The sequence below is a fragment of the Odocoileus virginianus genome, chromosome 2 (assembly GCF_023699985.2).
Source record: "Odocoileus virginianus isolate 20LAN1187 ecotype Illinois chromosome 2, Ovbor_1.2, whole genome shotgun sequence".
Lineage (NCBI taxonomy): Eukaryota > Metazoa > Chordata > Mammalia > Artiodactyla > Cervidae > Odocoileus > Odocoileus virginianus.
The window spans coordinates 79,873,769-79,893,923 of NC_069675.1; the positions used below are offsets into that span (position 1 = coordinate 79,873,769).

The 20,155-nt window shown below is 38.4% G+C and overlaps 2 long non-coding RNA genes across 4 annotated transcripts in view; both read left to right on the plus strand.

The window, feature by feature from the left end:
• LOC139029959 (uncharacterized) overlaps positions 1–20,155 on the plus strand; it is a 103,854-nt gene that overhangs the window by 22,750 nt on the left and 60,949 nt on the right. The window lies entirely within an intron of this gene.
• LOC139029962 (uncharacterized) lies at positions 7,362–10,548 on the plus strand. Its single transcript, XR_011482312.1, has 3 exons — positions 7,362–7,517; positions 8,408–8,474; positions 10,185–10,548. It is a non-coding gene; the product is annotated as an uncharacterized lncRNA (long non-coding RNA).

The window sequence follows — 20,155 nt, forward strand, 5'->3', positions numbered from 1 at the left end:
CTGGAATATATGCTTGACTCATCATGAGTTAAGAATGCATTAACACCCCCACAAAATGTAACCAAGAAAATGCATTTCACCTAGGGGTGTACAATCTAATTAAAAATGAATAAAACCTGAATATTTCAGTTCCTTCCTGATATTTGCATTTGCTTCTATTCTGAGTCTAGCTCAGTTATCTACTTAGGACTTTACGACAAGCACTGAGTATTCTCAGTTTTAGGGGGCCATCAGGATTATTATGAGCAGGAATTTTCCAAACTTGTTAATGGAAATATCAGAGGTGCTACAGAACTTTTCAACAGGTCTAATACTAGAACAGGTATGATGCATTACCTTTCAACAAGATTACACAGATTTACTGAACTGTCAATTTGGCTGAAATGATTATGACTGGAAAACGCATGCTGATTGGAAGCTATTATTATCATTATATATTTCCTTGCCCAATAACAACAGCAACAAAGAGCTAATCATTATAGAATAAATATAATTTATTTAGTAGACATTTGTTTCTAAATATGGTGCCCCCCCAAAAACAACAACAACACACACACACACGCAACTAACAAAGTGTCTTTTGCTTTTAACAGGGTTGATGCCCCTTCCGTTGAGTATAATCCCCTCATTTCTCAGGTCAAGTATTTTGGGAAAAGACTATGGGAGGGAGTAACTAGAAATCATCCTCTCACTATAGCTGTTGAAGGGTGTTAGAATTTGAGCAGTGCCCTAAATTGAGTTTCTCAAGGATTCTTGAAGTCAGAGACAACTGATATCAGTATAATTATATGATTTAAAAGACGAGGGTAGAGGCTTGTGAATCAACCAACTGATAGAAAATTCTGGGGTCTTTTCTAGTATTTAGCCTTTTGATATTGATCACAGATGACTCATTGTGAGAGCCAGAAATGGTACAGTTTCTGATTTATATGAGATCTCAGAGCTGGTCCAAGGCAAAGCCTAAGTTCTCTGTTGATTGCCCAGCTCCCAAAGACAACAGCTCTCTTTAGCTTTTTTTTTTTTTTTTTAAATACAGTGATCTGTTAATCAACAAATTATAATTTATGATTATTCCCAAATTCATGTAAAGATATATTATCACAGCATTTTTAATAGAAATCACACTATTCAAAAACACTGTTTTTATACACTAAGGTGCTGAGTTTTTTGACACTTTTCAATTCCTGATGTATGAGGCATATGAATCTTCAGAAAGCCAGTTTCCTATTAAAAATGTTTTATATGATGGGACTTCTCTGGCAGTCCAGTTGTTAAGACTCCAAGCTTCCAGTGCAGGGGACACAAGTTCAATCCCTGGTTAGGGAACTAGGATCCCACATGCTGAGAGGCCAATGCTATGTACTGCAACACTCTCAGTTCACATGCCTATCTCTTTTCCCTGTTTCCATTTATTGCTTAGCATCAATCAGTCACACCGACACACTATATAGTTAAAAAAAAAAAAGTTCTACAGGAAAATAAAACTATAATTGAAGTTGTAGCATATGTCTAATGTTTTTCTTTTACCAGATGGCTGTATGACCCTGAATAAGTTACTTCACCTTTTTAAGTCTCATTTTTTATCTATAAAACTAAGGGTAGGAGCTATTAAAATGTATTTTTGGGAGCCTATGTCTTCTTTAAAGCTGTCTTACAACAATGATGAGGCCAATTCTATTGTAACCAGGGCTGATTATATTCTCTTCAAAAATGCAGTCATAATATCCCATTTATATACCTTTCCAGCAAATTATTTAGCTGCATTTGCTTCTTAAATGCTATCTACTTAGTGGACAGTTTGAACATCCAAATTTTATGAAAATGAGTGATTTCCTTAACCATAGACAATTTTTCTGCTAGGCTGAATTGTTAAGGCATTTTAAAAGGTTCTAACTCAGGTTATTTTCCTTCCTCCAGTGATTGATTGGTAATGGTTGAAAATAAAATTAGAAGGTGTACCCCAACTGTGAAATGACTCATAAGGAAGGTTCAAAGTGTTCTATTTTGAAAATTTCTTTCATTAGGAAAGTGCTTTATTCCTTTAAAATATCTTGGATGAAATGTCCAACCCACTTAGAGTGATCTAATGTTAGAACTAGAAGGGACTTGAGTTGTACTTTCTACAAGCATCTTTTAATAGATGTGAAAATTGAGGTCCTAAAATATTTTTCTGACTAGAGCAGGGAAGAAAGTCAATCCTACAGTATTGGAAATTCTTTATTAATAATCACTCTTACATTTGTAGGATATTTTAAAGTTGCAAAGCACTTTTTTTTTGCATAATACTTAGTTTCATAAGCATCACCAGCCAGTGAGGAAGGCAAGACCATTATAAATATCTTGCTTTATGTTGAAAAGATGAATGTTATCAAAATCAAGAAGGGAATCAAGACTTTCTCCATCAAACCAGTGTTATTTCTACTCATTGATCTGCCTTAGATTTTTAATTTTCATTATAAAAAAGGAATAAAATATTTGGTCCTATAGTTGTTTTTAACCATTTTCCAGCACATTTCTTCTCTTCCTAAGAAAATTATTATCAAGAGTGAGAGACAAAAATGATTTTAGAAGAAACAGATCTGATCCTAAAACACTGAAACCAAAGCCCAAATATATTTATAGGTTTCTTTCCATGTTTGTTAGCTGAATGATAGGTAAGGAAGAAAGTCTGGGGCAATTCTAGTGATAGAAGCTAAGAGTCTTGCATATGTCACAAGTTGCTGGATTTCTTAAAGAAAATAAAGGGTTTGGCCCCACTCCATGACCTCCCTGAAATTTCATGAATTCACCAGATTATCAGACTCATGGGAAATGGCTGTTGTGGGCTTAGTCATCTCTGCTTGACAGGATTCTTTATAAACAGAACAGACATGACTTGCTCCAACTTCTTTCTAATATTTTTCAGAAGATAATCATAAAAATTTATTAATTAATAACTTATAAAAGATCATTAATTCCATAAATAGAATATGTGAAGTAAGACCACAGTCATAGATTAACTGAGCGTAGATTATGGAAGACCACACTGAGCCATGGCATGTCAATATCAGGTGCTTAGCAGGTATTATAAAAAGTAAAAAGGAAGGCAAACTGAATGGGAATAGAGCTTTTCCAAGTCAGACTGGAAATCACTTTCAGTGCAGGACAAACCCTGCAGCATTATGGGTAAGCAAAGAAGGAAGGAAAAGGAGTTACCACTCTGATGAAGAATAGAAAAGGCTTTTATCCACAGCCTCTCCAATCACATTCAAGCTGTGATGTCTAAGCAGTGGATTGCTGATTCACCTACTCATTCCAGAAAGCTCATATTTCCTCCAGGTCTAGAAAGACTGGGTTGACAGCATCAGATGCCAATGGATCAGAGCCCCAGGAACCCTCCCCAGGTTCTGAGGGAGAGGCCAGCAAGGAAGAAGTTCTCCAAATCTTATGCTACCATGACTAAGGGGATGCTTGTCAAACTATTTCAACTTATGAAATATTTTGTTTACTCTCTTATGCAACTTGAAGAACAATCATATGAAGTAGCCAAAGGAAATATGACTTTATAGGTGAAAAATATGAAAATTATGCACATTAAATAATTTCCCCAGGGCCATATTGAGTATCAGGATGACACTAGGCCCAGATACTTTAACTCATCATTTATGAGTTTTACCATTATCTAATAGATTTCTCTCATTTCAAACAGAAGTTTCTGTGTTATAATCCATCCATTTATCATTCAAACACTATCTTATACACTGGGCCAGGCATAGGTAAGTCTTTTTCACTTGATACTGAGGAGTGTGCTGTGTTTAAGTTCTCCTGACATTTCACAGAAGAGAGAATTTCCAATGAAATTCTCTTTTTACCTTTTTTTTCTTAATTCCCTCTTAGATATATAATTATTGATGGACTCATTTGCCAATTTCTGGATACACAAGAAACAGAGACATATGTCAGAATGCTGACCTCAGGAAGACCAAATTGACCAGTTCCCCAAGGAGAATATAAACAGACACAACTTGGTTGAAAACAGATTTTGCTATAAATTACTATGCTAAAATAGTTTTTTTCTGAGGATATTAATAACAGAGGAAAACCAATATTTCTTTTCCTACATTCTAATCTCAGCCCATAAATAGGGAGTTCAGACTCATACGCAACTACTTTTGTGCTTCTATCCAAGAGAGGAGGAGTGATGCTTAGAAAATAATACCCTAAAATTTACTGGAGCACTTTGAATCAATGGCATTTTCCTAAATGCTTTAATCTATCTCTTCACTTTTGCCCTTTTGCTTTTAGTGTCAATGCTCAAATACATTGTGTCTCCATATTTTGAAAGCACTTAATGTACTGGTTTATCTTCAGTTTGTGGGAGAAGTGAAAAGTTAACCATCCCCTGGCCCAAGCCATGTTTCCTAATTCATCTTTTACTGGGAAGCTGTGGCATAAAGGTTTTAGAGCTCCTGTAGTGATTAGTAAATTAGTACTTACCCCAACTTGAGAGAATTTACATTCTTATTAACTCAAGATATTGTATTTATGAAAAAGAATTTAGACTTATGTCCCTGCAACAATTACTGAAAAGCCAAGTTGACTACAATCCCCTTATCAGTATCCATATCTAGTGTAAAATTGTGACAAGTTACCTTGGAACCTCAGAAAGAAAGAAAGTGAAGTGAAAGTGTTAGTGGACTCTGACCCTTTGCGATCCCATGGATCATAGTCCTCAAGGCTCCTCTGTCCATGGAATTCTCCAGGCAAGAATACTGGAGTGGGTAGCCATTCCCTTCTCCAGAGGATCTTCCTGACCTAGGGATCGAACCTGGGTCTCCCACACTACAGGCAGATTCTTTACCATCTGAGCCACCTCAGAAGTACATGTTAAGTAGGAAGAGAAATGAAGAAAAAACAGGGACAGCCAAGAAGTGAGAGAAGAGATTCCACTCAAGAAGTAAGTTTCATAATTACAAACGTATTGTCCACAGGATTGTGTTCAATTCAATCTTGATCCATCCTATCAGGTGATGTTCTCCAGAGTCCTGCCTGGTATGTAGTGAGGTGATTCGCAAGGTGCTGGTACTGAGTATGTCTAGAAAGCAGTGGTATGGAAAGTCAGGGAAGAGTAAAAGGGTTCAGTTCCAGACAGTCTCTCTGTTGAATGACGGGAGGCATAGGAATAGGATCTAGACATTTAGGGGATAAGAATAACATAAAATAAACAATGTGATAGGATCCAGATGAATGAGCTACAATCAGGGCATGGCCTCAAAATTTGTAGCTGTGAGATCAATTTCAGAGATAGAAGGGTGACTATAAGTCTTCGAATTCTTACATTGTCATTTGCTATGTCTACGACCAAGGCCTTCACTTTTCTCATCTCTAAACTGAATATGCTATCCTATGAAACTGTTGTCGGGGTTACAGATTATGCACAAAAAGCATCAACTGAGAGCAGGATGTACACAAGTGACCACTGTGCTTTTCGCAGTTGTGATTGTTGATGTCATCACTTTTTTATTCTTACAATCATCACCTCATTCTTATTATTATTAATAAATTCTCCACTCCTCTTTTCTAATTACAGAAGTCTGACCTCCTCAGACTAAGAAAGTTACTATAAATTGATCCCTAATTACATTTACTATTTTCAAGCCCTTGGCACTGACTTGAGGCTCTGAGTCATCCAAGAACTTCATCAAGATGCCACAGATGCTTTCTCTTTGAGTGAGAAGGGGCTAGCAGAAGATTACATCCACTCCAGGGAGAGACCAGTCATTAAATGGTAGGCCCAGAGGGCCTAAATGACTAAGTGACCAACAATACCCAGGGCTGGGAGGGGAAAGGATGATATCAATACCCTTTTATCCCAGAGGCAATAAAGTACATTTTCAATGGTCTTCTCAACACCATCATGGAACCATGAGCTAGCCAAAAACAACAGAAGAGTAGCCCAAATGGACAGATGCATATTAGATTAGGCTTTTGGTATTTCAAGCCTACTTTGGTCAAAAGAGCTGAATGACAGCACTCTTCTAATTGGGCAGATGAACCAAGAAGACATTTTTTTGAGAGTGGAGTGTGTTCTCAATTCTGCCATAAAGGTATAGCTTCCCAAATAATAAAATCCTGTGTGCTTCCCTTTTTTGGCCTTCCTTTCCACTGTAGTTGTACATTTGATTTTGTGATTAATATTCCTCTATACAATTAGCCTGCAAGCTAGGGGTGGTAGCTGCCTTTTCTCTTTATTATATCCCATCTATTTCTAATACTTATTTGCCATATGAGGTTGATCCAGGCACTGGCCTTGCCTGAAGCTATGCTTCCTAAAAATAAAAATTGAGACATGATTACTGTGATAATCAAATGAGATAGTATCTGTGACTGTCCCTAGAACTTACAAAGCACTACTGAATACTTCTTTTCCTTTCTCTTCTTTTAATTATATATAAAACTATCCTAAATTAATATATGTTGTACAGTATACAAGAAGTTCCCAAGAATTACTGCACTGAATTCTCATAACCGTTCTGTAAAGTGTTCAGAGAAATTGATACTGTTTTATATACTATTTTATACTGTCCCTGTTTTATAATTTAGAAAATAGAGATCCTATATGTTTATATATAGCCAGAATTATGAACATGAATCTTCTAGCTCATGGTTTAGTGTTTTTTCCTGCTAAAAAAGAGCACTGCTTAGCAGTAGTGCATGAACCACTTTCTGTTCACGTTATAGTTAAGGAAATAGCAATTCAGGTCCCTCTGAGCCCGCGTTTTCACATAAAAGGTAAAGATTGAAATACTACTTTGTGAGATAACAGTCATAGAGGATTAAATGATACAATATATGCAGATCCACATGGATTTCAAATAGCAGGTGCTCATAAAAAGTTAACTTCATTCCTCTAATTGCTTGCTCATGAAGTTAAAAGATTACAGTTTTCACTTTGTTCACAGGTAAAAGCAGTGATGAATTTAGGATATATATATATATATATATATATATATATATATGCATATCTCCTAATATGCTTTTGAGATAAATTCACATTTAATTTGGAGGGAGAGAAATTGAGTGAGCTCATCAAAAGAGAAGGCTTTGGGCTAAAATTCTGTCCCTGGAACTTAATTTTGTAATTTTGCAAGACCTGCTTAACAGGAGACTTCATTTCTTTGTAATAAAAATATATTAAATTATTTAGCTTGGCCCAAACAAGAACTGTATACATTTTATAAATGATGGCTATTACTACTATTACTGCGACTACCACTGTTACTATTTCATCACCACTAAAGCTGTCATGATAGTTTTCAGAAGGAGCATTTGTTTCAAACATTATCAGCTCATTAAGCATTGCACTGGTTTCCTAGGGCTGGTATACAAAGGACCCCAAACTATGTGGCCTAAAACAGTAGAAATGTGAGGTTTCTCAGTCCAGGAGGCTGGAAGTCTGAAATTAAGGTGTTGGTGTGATTATCAGTGACTCAAGGGGAGACTCTTTCTTCACCTCTTCCAACTTCTGGAGTTGGCAGGTATTTCTTGTAGATACGTGACTCCAGTCCTTGCTTTTCTTGTCAAATGACCTTCTCACTATGTCTTCATATTGTCTTCCTTCTTTGTGTGTCTATTTCTGTGGTCAGATATATCCTCTAAAGAGACCAATAATATTGGATTGGGGCCAATGACCTCATCTTAACTAATTGCACCAGTAATAACCTTATTTCTAAATGAGGTCACATTCTGAGATACTGATAGTTTGGACTTCAACATACTTTTTGGGGACTCAATTCAACCCATAATGAGTACCCATGAAAAAAGATTCAGTTTATTCTCAGTGATTTCAGCACTCAGATGATTTGAATTTTGCTGGTAAAAAATCAAGGCTCTTCCTATGATACTGATTTCTATACTTATGAAAATCAAACTGGATTTCTAGGAGGTTAATAAAAATCACAGAATGGAATCCTCACACTGCTACAAATAGCTATAGGGGATTTTTAAACAATTGTGCACAAATGAGAGAAACTGTTGGATCTTTATTCAGAAGAAATGTCTTGTCCCTTTTAAACTCCAGCTGATAGAAAACTTGCAGTATGTGGATAGAAGAGATGCTATCTAACTTTACACCTGACACCATCATGGGAAGCAAACACAGTTAAGAGATTTTGAGGACAGAATTGGGATCTGAGAGACTGAAAGTCAGACACAGACCACTGAGTTCAGCTCATAGTTTTGAATGGGTCCCTGTTGCAAACATTCGGGGTCCACTGAACTGAGTAATGGGACAAGGCAACTGGAAATGTCAAACAGAGTTAATGCTATAAATTAAAAAATGGTGTTGTGAGAGGGGACTGTTCTCTACACTGGAGCAAAAAGGAGCCTAACAATTCTTTCTCTATTCTTCCTGCCCCACATCCACAAGTCACAGGGAGATAGAGGTGATTATAAAACCAGCTGACCAGGAAGGGACAGGTGACTTGCAGACTCAGGTGAGTTGAAGAAAATTAATATTTTGTCCTTTTTCTATTCTGGCTATAGGCATAAAATTGATATTAATGAATTATCATTGCCCCTTAGACTTAGCTATTATAAATGTGGCTGTAAATATTTCAGTGTATATCTCTGAGTGATTAAAAAAATAACCACAAAACCTTGATCACACCCAAACAATTTTGATAAAAATTTCTTAATATCATTAAAGCTTCCCAAGTGGTGCTAGTGGTAAAGAATCCACCTGCCAATGCAGGAGACACCAGAGGTGCAGGTTCCATCCCTGGGCTGGGAAGATCCCCTAGAGGAGGAAATGACAACCCACTTCAATATTCTTGCCTGGAAAATTCCCTAGGCAGAGGACCCAGGTGGGCCATAGTCCATGGGGCCACAAAGAGTCAGCCATCACTAAGCAACTGAGCACACACTTATATTTCTATAACTGCCACAGAAGTCTATGAAGCTGGGGACTCTGGTAGGCAGAGTAATGAACCCCCTCCAATGTCTATATCCTGATCTCTGCAACATGGAAATATTGTACCTTTCATGGCCAATGGGACTTTGCCAATGTGATGAAGGATCTTGAGACAGGGGTATTGTTCTGGATTATCAGAGTGGATCCAATGTGGTTGCAAGGGTCTTCATAAGAAGGAGGCAAGATGGTAAAATTTGTCAGAAAAAAATGTGACAATGGAATCAGAGATTAGACAGATGCTCTTGGAAGATAGCAGAAGGGGTCCAGAAGCAAGAGATGGAGGTAACCTCCAGAAGCTGGAAAAGGCAGGGAAGTCAATTCTCCCCTAGAGACATGGCAGGAATACAACCATGATGATGCCTTAATTTTAGTCATCTGACTTGCAGAATGGAGAGAGAACATATTTGTGTTGTTTTAAACCACTAAGTTTGTAGTAATTTGCTACAGCAACTATAGGATAACATCTATAGGATAATAGGGTCATTTGGGGAGATTGGTATATTTTAAGGATTAAATGAAAAAAAGACAGGATTTAGTGACTCAATTTTGTTGTTGTTGCTTAGTTGCTAAGTCGTGTTCGACTTGTTGTAACCCCATGGGACTGCAGTCAACCAGGCTCTCCTGTTTATTGAGTTTCCTAGGCAGAAATACTGAAGTGAGCTCCAGGCGATCTTCCTGATCCAGGGACTGAACCCATGGCTTTTGCTTGGCAGGCGTATTCTTTACCACTGAGCCACCAGGGAAGCCCAGACTCAATTTTACACACTTATTAAACAGAAAAATAGTTTCTTCATTGAATGTCCCTTTTGTTTATGATTAATCCATCCACACATACTTGTTGAGAACCAAAGAAGTTCCCAGCACTGTTCACTGTGTTTTTTAGTTTAAATATAATGAGGGTTCTGAGACATACAATTGATCTTTTTCCCCCTATTTTTGGAACATTTGGATTATTTTTATATTAATTTTTAAAATTGAAGTATAGCTGATTTACAAAGTTGTGTTACTTTCATATGTATAGCAAAGCAATTTTATGATATATATATCCATAACATTTTATGGAAAAAGTTGAACTTTTTGGCCAACCCAATGCACACACATATATACATTACTCCCAAATGCCTGATTTATCTCTCCCTGACACTTCCCATTTTCCCCTTAGTAACTACAGGGTTTTTTCTGTCTGTGAATCTGCTTCTATTTTGTAAATAAGTTCATTTGTGTTGTGTTTTAGATTCTACATATAAGCAATGCTGCTGCTGCTGCTAAGTCGCTTCAGTCGTGTCCGACTATGTGTGACCCGACCCCATAGACGGCAGCCCACCAGGCTCCCCCGTCCCTGGGATTCTCCAGGCAAGAACACTGGAGCGGGTTGCCATTTCCTTCTCCAATGCTTGAAAGTGAAAAGTGAAAGTGAAATCTCTCAGTCATGCCCGATTCTTAGTGACCCCATGGACTGCAGCCTACCAGGCTCCTCCGTCCATGGGATTTTTCAGGCAAGAGTACTGGAGTGGTGTACCATTGCCTTCTCCACATATAAACAATATCATATGGTATTTGTCTTTCTCTGTCTGACTTCATTTTGTATGACAGTCTTTAGGTCCATCCATGTTGCTGCTATTGACATTATTTTATTCTTTTTCATGGCTGAGTAGTATTCCACTGCATCTTCTTTATCCATTTCTCTCTCAATGGACATTTAGGTTGCTTTTGTCTTGGCTATCATAAATAGTGCTGAAATGAACACTGGGGTATGTGTCTTTCTGAATTACCATTTTCTCTGGATACATGTACAAAAGACTTCTGAGTAGACAATGGATAGGAGAATGAGCTCTGAGTGGGAGGCCCCTTTGACAAAAGAAGTCTTGAGGGGAGCAAGACTCATGAAAAAGAAGCAAAACTGGGTCTAAACCTTACCAAAGACAGGAAGGCAGCTTTAGGCTTCTGTCTGATCCCCTATGTGGGGAGACTGAGGGATCAGGAGAGACACTCTGTCTAGGACTCAAGGCAGTGATGCTAGCCCTTTCCTTATACCATCTCTCAGGTCCTTGTAGTTGGAAGGTGGGAAACAGAGGAATCTGAAAACATGCCTCAAGAAGGAAATGATTTACCCTTGGGCACAGTGAAAGGGCTTGCTTGGAGAACTCAAATCCTCCTGGACCAAAACTATCCTCCCCCCACCACACACCCCAACTTCACAGCTTCTAAACTAAAAGCACTTGGCACATGTAATTCAGAGGTTATAATGGGTCTAGTTGATTTTTTGGCATTTCTACTGAGTAGCTCTATCTCTTGACAAATGGCTGAACTTTCCTAATCACTTTGCTATTGTGAGAGACAGGTGTGAAAGCTGCAGGAAACTGGATGCTATTTTACCTGGTAGGAGTTAATTGTGCTAACCCTCCTGGGATATTGTGTATATACATTTTTTTAAATCTCAAAATGACTCCTCTTCTGAGAGGTGAGAATTTTACATTCTACTTATATGTTTCTTTAAAACATTATTATTTTCAGTAAATACCTTTGTAAAACTGAAATAATATCTATCACTAGTATGATATTACTAATAGTACAACTGATGAAAATGGCAGCTAATATTTATCAAGTTCTTATCAAATGAAGTTGTCAAATTGGTGTATCAGATATATTTTATCATTATTTGCTGTTTAGTTGCTAAGTCATGTCTGACTCTTTGCATCCCCATGGACTGGTGTCCACCAGATTCTTTTCTTCATGGGATTTCCCAGGCAAGAATACTGGAGCGGGTTGCCACTTACTTCTCCAGGGGTCTTCCCTGACCCAGGGATCAAACATGTGTCTCCTGTATTGGCAGGCAGATTCTTTACTACTGTGTCATCAGAGAAGCCATATTATCATTATACCTCACAACAATTAAGCAAGGCAGGGTGTACTGTCATCTCTATCTCACTGACAAGGAGAAGGAAGGAGTGGTGACCCTCACAATAAAGTCACCCTGTGTTGTAAAAAGGGTTACAACCAAAGCTTTCTGAGTCCCAAATTGTTCACTTTATTATACAATGAATCCTGCTGTGACTTAAAGGTGAAAATTTTTAAACTTGAAAGCCCAAGACTTAACATCATACCAAGCTTGCAGTAGAGACATTTAAGGATATTTACGGAATTGAATTTTCACTTTGAACTCAGGCACTGGATTTGTATCAAGTTATTTTGTACATTGGAGAAAAGGGAGCCACTGAATCATCAGGGTTTTTTACGTAGAGGATCATGTCATCTGCAAACAGCGAGAGTTTCAATTCTTCTTTTCCTATATGGATTCCTTTTACTTCTTTTTCTACTCTGATTGCTGTGGCCAAAACTTCCAAAACTATGTTGAATAGTAGTGGTGAGAGTGGGCACCCTTGTCTTGTTCCTGATTTTAGGGGAAATGCTTTCAATTTTTCACCATTGAGGGTAATGCTTGCTGTGGGTTTGTCATATATAGCTTTTATTATGTTGAGGTATGTTCCTTCCATTCCTGCTTTCTGGAGAGTTTTAATCATAAATGGATGTTGAATTTTGTCAAAGGCTTTTTCTGCATCTATTGAGATAATCATATGGTTTTAATCTTTCAATTTGTTAATATGGTGTATTACATTGATTGATTTGTGGATATTAAAGAATCCTTGCATTCCTGGGATAAAGCCCACTTGGTCATGATGTATGATTTTTTTTTAATATGTTGTTGGATTCTGTTTGCTAGAATTTTGTTAAGGATTTTTGCATCTATGTTCATCAGTGATATTGGCCTGTAGTTTTTTTTTTGTGGCATCTTTGTCTGGTTTCGGAATTAGGGTGATGGTGGCCTCATAGAATGAGTTTGGAAGTTTTTCTGCAATTTTCTGGAAGAGTTTGAATAAGATAGGTGTTAGCTCTTCTCTACATTTTTGGTAGAATTCAGATGTGAAGCCATCTGGTCCTGGGCTTTTGTTTGCTGGAAGATTTCTGATTACAGTTTTGATTTCCTTGCTTGTGATGGGTCTGTTAAGATCTTCTATTTCTTTCTGGTTCAGTTTTGGAAAGTTATACTTTTCTAAGAATTTGTACATTTCTTCCAAGTTGTCCATTTTGTTGACATAAAGCCGCTCGGAGTAGTCTCTTATGATCCTTTGTATTTCAGTGTTGTCTGTTATGATCTCTCCATTTTCATTTCTAATTTTTTTAATTTGGTTATTCTCCCTTTGTTTCCTAATGAGCATTCCTATACACTAACCATGAGAAAACAGAAAGAGAAATTAAGGAAACAATACCTTCACCATTGCAACAAAAAGAATAAAATACTTAGGAGTATATCTACCTGAAGAAACAAAAGACCTATACATAGAAAACTATAAAACACTGATGAAAGAAATCAAAGAGGACACAAACAGATGGAGAAATATACCGTGTTCATGGATTGGAAGAATCAACATTGTCAAAATGACTATACTACCCAAAGCAATTTATAGATTCAATGCAATCCCTATCAAGCTACCAACGATATTTTTCACAGAACTAGAACAAATAATTTCACAATTTGTATGGAAATACAAAAAACCTTGAATAGTCAAAGTAATCTTGAGAAAGAAGAATGGAACTGGAGGAATCAACCTGCCTGACTTCAGACTATACTACAAAGCCACAGTCATCAAGACAGTATGGTACTGGCACAAAGACAGAAATATATATCAATGGAACAGAATAGGAAGCCCAGAGATAAATCCACGAACCTATGGATACCTTATCTTCGACAAAGGAGGCAAGGATATACAATGGAAAAAAGACAACCTCTTTAACAAGTGGTGCTGGGAAAACTGGTCAACCACTTGTAAAAGAATGAAACTAGAACACTTTCTAACACCATACACAAAAATAAACTCAAAATGGATTAAAGATCTAAATGTAAGACCAGAAACTATGAAACTCTTAGAGGAGAACATAGGCAAAACACTCTCCGACATAAATCACAGCAGGATCCTCTAAGACCCACCTCCCAGAATATTGGAAATAAAAGCAAAAATAAATAAATGGGACCTAATGAAACTTAAAAGGTTTTGCACAACAAAGGAAACTATAAGCAAGGTGAAAAGACAGCCCTCAGATTGGGAGAAAATAATAGCAAACAAAGCAACAGACAAAGGATTAATCTCAAAAATATACAAGAAACTCCTGCAGCTCAATTCCAGAAAAATAAATGACCCAATCAAAAAATAGGCCAAAGAACTAAACAGACATTTCTCCAAAGAAGACATACAGATGGCTAACAAACACATGAAAAGATGCTCAACACCACTCGTTATCAGAGAAACGCAAATCAAAAAAACCACAATGAGGTACCATTACACGCCAGTCAGGATGGCTGCTATCCAAAAGTCTATAAGCAATAAATGCTGGAGAGGGTGTGGAGAAAAGGGAACCCTCTTACACTGTTGGTGGGAATGCAAACTTGTACAGTCATTATGGAGAACAGTGTGGAGATTTCTTAAAAAACTGGAAATAGAACTGCCATATGACCCAGCAATCCCACTTCTGGGCATACACACCGAGGAAACCAGATCTGAAAGAAACACGTGCACGCCAATGTTCATCACAGCACTGTTTATAATAGCCAGGACATGGAAGCAACCTAGATGCCCATCAGCAGACGAATGGATAAGGAAGCCTGGTACATATACACCATGGAATATTACTCAGCCATTAAAAAGAATTTATTTGAATCAGTTCTAATGAGATGGATGAAACTGGAGCCCATTATACAAAGTGAAGTAAGCCAGAAAGGTAAAGACTAATACAGTATACTAATGCATATATATGGAATTTAGAAAGATGGTAATGATAACCCTATATGCAAAACAGAAAAAGAGACACAGGTGTACAGAACAGACTTTTGGACTCTGTGGGAGAAGGTGAGGATGGGATGTTTCGAGAGAACAGCATCAAAACATGTATATTATCTATAATGAAACAGATCATCAGCCCAGGTTGGATGCATGAGACAAGTGCTCGGGCCTGGTGCACTGGGAAGACACCAGAGGGATCGGGTGGAGAGGGAGGTGGTAGGGGGGAACAGGATGGGAACACATGTAAATCCATGGCTGATTCACATCAATGTATGACAATAACCACTGCAATATTGTAAAGTAATTAGCCTCCAACTAATAAAAATAAGTGGAAAAAGAAAAAGAAACAAATCACTCAGGCAAGATGCACAAGCTTAGCTTATTCCCTCTGCTTGGAATGAAAAGGCAGCCTACAGAATGTGCAGAAATAGCATTCTTTGAACTATTTAAAAAATCCTGTTAGGGTCTTTTCCTGATCCATTGAGAAAAATATTTTTAGGAGGAAGAGTTTGTAACCAACAGTTCTATGTGTAAAGACCACCACTTCTTTATTGGACAAAACACACTGCATGAATAGTCTGGCTGCTCTCAAACTGGCTACATGTAAGACACACTGGGATAAATAAAAACAGAGGTTCTTGGAGCCATCCAAGACTTTTGGGTTTGTTTGTTTGTTTGTTTGGTCACTGCCACACAGCATCAGGGATCTTTAGTTCCCTGACCGGGAATCCAGTCCATTCCCCCTGCAGTGGAAGTGTGGGGTCTTTTCAATGCACTGCCAGGGAAGTCCCAACCCATCCAAGACTTTATCAATCAATGATGGGGCTTCAAAAATTTCTCTTAATGATGCTGATGTCTCACCCGTTTAATAACTGCTTTTTTCCTTTTTGTCAAACTATGAAAAGCATTGAAAAATTTAGCCTTAAGCACTTTAAGTTGATCATTTTTTAAAATCACTTATTCCAAGATTATACTAAATTTTTACCTATAACAGGTGACCTTCTCATCATTGCAACACCCCTGCTAGTGGTCCTGCTGCTCACAGGTTATGAGGTCCTGTCCCACATATAGGCTGCCTTTTGAAAGCAGGCAGCAGGCTAGAAGCTGTACAGGTATGTGCAGGTGGGTGAGTCCCAGTAATCATGCTCTTTCAATCATAAGCAGACCTCTACAGAGAAAAAACAACAAACTTTGACCTTTCTGTTCTAATCCTTGCAACACTTCAGTGAAATAGGCAGGGCTGAGTCATTTGTTTAGGTAGATAAGGAAGCTGAACCCCAAAGAGGTTATGCAATCCTTCTAAGATTGCACAGGCTAGAAGTTGTTCCAATGAACCACTTCTGTGTGTGTGTGTGTGTGTGTGTGTGTACGCTCAGTTACTCAGTCATGTCTGACTCTTTGGGGCCCCATGAACTGTAGCCTGCCAGGCTCTTTTGCTTATGGAATTTTCCAGGCAAGAATACTGGAGTGGGTTGCCACTTCCTCCCCCAGGGGATCTTCTGGACCAGGGATTGAAACAGTGTCTCTTGGGTCTCCTTCTCTGGCAGGTGGATTTTTTATTTAACACTAACGATACCTGTAAGGACAGAACCACTTCTACTAGGAACCACACTCAGGTCTTCTGACTCAGATTAGGCTGTCACTGATTAGGCAATAATAGATAAACATGTGTACACACCCAAACACACACACACACACACACACACACACACACTTAAAACACACACACATACACAGAAAGATACCTCTGATCTGTATCAACCAAAAGACTTTTAGTGATTGCCCTATAGCTAGGCTAGTAGAGAATGACTGATATGTTTCTCTTAAATGTCCTTTTTTTGTCTAAGGTTTGGATATTTTTGTTTAGATAAATACTTATATAAGTTAACTGTTCAATGGCTTGTAAGTTCTTACAGTTTGTGTTAAGGATTAACTCATCAGTAGTCTTCTGTCTGGCTAATTCTCCACCAATGCATACTTCCTATTTCCATTTTAGGGCTTTCTCCTCTATAAAATGGATGATCACTGGGATTGAGCACTGACATTCTATGGTTTTTCTTTCTATTGTTTGTTATATATGCTATTCCATTCACCACCAACTTTTCCTGCATGATTGCTATGCAGATGGCAGGGCTCTAGACATCAGCCTTGGGACCCAGGAGGAGCAATGATGCTACTTCTTGCTCTGAGTGGTTGTGGTGTATTATCTGTACTTCCTCATGTCTCACTTCCTCCCTTTTAATTCTCTATATATAATTTCATCTTATGCAACTGTGAGCTTCCCACATTCAACTGAGAGTCTCTTGGCCCAAGAACAGTACAGTGAAAGGAGAAGTGAACAATTTGGAGGGCTGCAAGATTGGAAATATTATTATATTCAATTAGTATAATGGGCAATAGACAAGGAGACTGAGGAACAGACAGGTTAAGTAAATTGCCCAAAGTAACATAACAGTTAAGGGACAAGACTCTAGTCTTGTAACCATTAGGCTATACTGTCCCACTCCATGTACTTCATGAAGGAAATTTATGAGCTATGCCAAGTCCAGACTCCTTTATGCATTGTAAACACATTTCCTCCACCAGGAAGTAAGGAAACAAGAAGGACCTGATGGTGTGTTTTTACCAGGGCACAGGATGAATCTTTACCACTGATGGGCAAGGCACCAGCCAGGTGAAGGTGAAAATGCAGAGCACCCTGGACAACTGGCTGCAATTATTTGATTGTAGGGGCAGCTACTCTGTTGGCCCCAAATAAATCAGGGGAAACAGGACCTGGCAAATGCTAATAATCACAAATAAAGCCTCTGTTGTTTCCTCAGCACTTCTTTTTTTTTTTTTTTTGTCTTATGTCTCAATCAGTACTTAGAAAAACAAAGACACAGCCTTCCTGAGCCTGGAGCTATTCTCACAAGACACAATGAAAATGAAAAAGAAATCCACAGTCCTGGATGGAGTCAGTTTCGTATTTGTTTTATAATAGTCGCATCAGGTAGAGTAGTGAAACAGGGTGACTCTTTTTTTGTTTGTTTTATATTCTTTATTTTTTTTCAGTTTTATTTATTTATTTTTTTACTTTACAATATTGTATTGGTTTTGCCATACATTGACATGAATCTGCCATGGGTGTACATGTGCTCCCCATCCTGAACCTCCCTCCCACCTCCCTCCCCATCCTATCCCTCTGGGTCATCCCAGTGCACCAGCCCCGAGAACCCTGTATCATGCATTAAACCTGGACTGGCGATTCGTTTCACACATGATAACTTACATGTTTCAATGCCATTCTCCCATATCCCACTCTCGCCCTCTCCCACAGAGTCCAAAAGACTGTTCTATACATCTGTGTCTCTTGCTGTCTCACATACAGGGTTATCGTTACATCTTTCTAAATTCCATATATATGCATTAGTATACTGTATTGGTGTTTTTCTTTCTGGCTTACTTCACTTTGTATAATAGGCTCCAGTTTCATCCATCTCATGAGAACTGATTCAAATGTGTTCTTTTTAATGCCTGAGTAATATTCCATTGTGTATATGTACCACTGCTTTCTTATCCATTAGTCTACTGATGGACATCTAGGTTGCTTCCATGTCTTGGCTATTATAAATAATGCTGTGATGAACTATGGCTACACATGTCTCTTTCAATTCTGGTAACTCTTTGGGATCATTTTCAGAAGAGGTTTTGAAGCTCAGTTTTAAAAGGAGATGCTTTATTTTAGAGCAGTGTTTGGCAAACTTTTTCTCCAAAGGAAGATGGTAAATATTTTAGACTTTGGGAGCTAATGATCTAAACTGAGGATATGATATAACGAGAGAGACAAGAGGAAAAGGCTCCATTTGCCTGGGGTGGTCCAAGGTCAAATGGGGTGGTAAGCATGCTTTGGACTCAGGTTCTGACAGATGTTCTTCAGAGGATCCCTGACTAAAGGGAGGAGAGTCAGGCTGTGTCAGGGGAAGTGGTCCCTCACTTTTTATTATGATGTGACCCTTAGTTTCAGATGCCTTCTTCTCTTTCCAGAGAGCATGGCCTTCTTAACTAGGGAAGATGGCTGGGGTTACTCTGAGATTTCAGTCTTCTCTTGTCTTCCAGACTGAGTTCTCACAACCGAGTGCCCGCAGCAACCAAAGAGCAGAGACCTCAACATGCAGGTGGCGATTAGTGCGGGGTGCGGCCAAGTGAGAGGCACCCAGGGGTAGGATGAGGAACTGGAGTGGAAAGAACGCTGGAATGCTTTTCATGACTCAAACTGCCAGTCTGCTACAGCAGTGCCATAAGCTGTACAAAGAGAGAGCAGTCTGAATTCTGCCCACAGGCAGCCACTGTTTTAGAATAGGGCTGAACATGACATGGAATGAAAACTGACCTTTTCCAGCCCTGTGGCCACTGCTGAGTTTTCCAAATTTGCTGGCATATTGAGTGCAGCACTTTCACAGCCTCATCTTTTAGGATTTGAAATAAGTCAGCTGGAATTCCATCACCTCCACTGGCTTTGTTCATGGTGATGCTTCCTAAGGCCCACTTGACTTCGCATTCCAGGCTGTCTGGCTCTAGGTGAGTGAGCACACCATCGTGATTATCTGGGTCATGAAGATATTTTTTGTATAGTTCTTCTGTGTATTCTTGCCACCTCTTAATAACATCAGTTATCATTCCAATCCCAAAGAAAGGCAATCCCAAAGAATGCTCAAACTATTGCACAATTGCACTCATCTCACATGTTAGTCAAGTAATGCTCAAAATTCTCCAAGCCAGGCTTCAACAATGCACTAACTGTGAAGTTCCAGATAGTCAAGCTGGTTTTAGAAAAGGCAGATAAACCAGAGATTAAATTGCTAACATCCATTGGATCACCCAAAAACCAAGAGTTCCAGAAAAACATCCACTTCTACTTTATTGATTATGCCAAAGCCTTTGTGTGAATCACCACAAACTGTGGAAAATTCTGAAAGAGATGGGAATACCAGACCACCTGACCTGCCTCTTGAGAAACCTGTATGCAGGTCAGGAAGCAACAGTTAGAACTGGACATGAAACAACAGACTGGTTCCAAATAGGGGGAAAAAGTGTACGTCAAGGCTGTATATTATCATCCTGCTTATTTAACTTATATGCAGAGTACATCATAAGAAACTCTGGGCTGGATGAAGAACAAGCTGGAGTCAAGATTACTGGGAGAAATATCAATAACCTCAGATATGCAGATGACACCACCCTGATGGCAGAAAGCGAAGAAGAACTAAAGAGGCTCTTGATGAAAGTAAAAGAGGAGAGGGAAAAAGTTGACTTAAAGCTTAACATTCAGAAAACTAAGATCATGGCATCTAGTCCCATCACTTCATGGCAAATAGATGGGGAACCA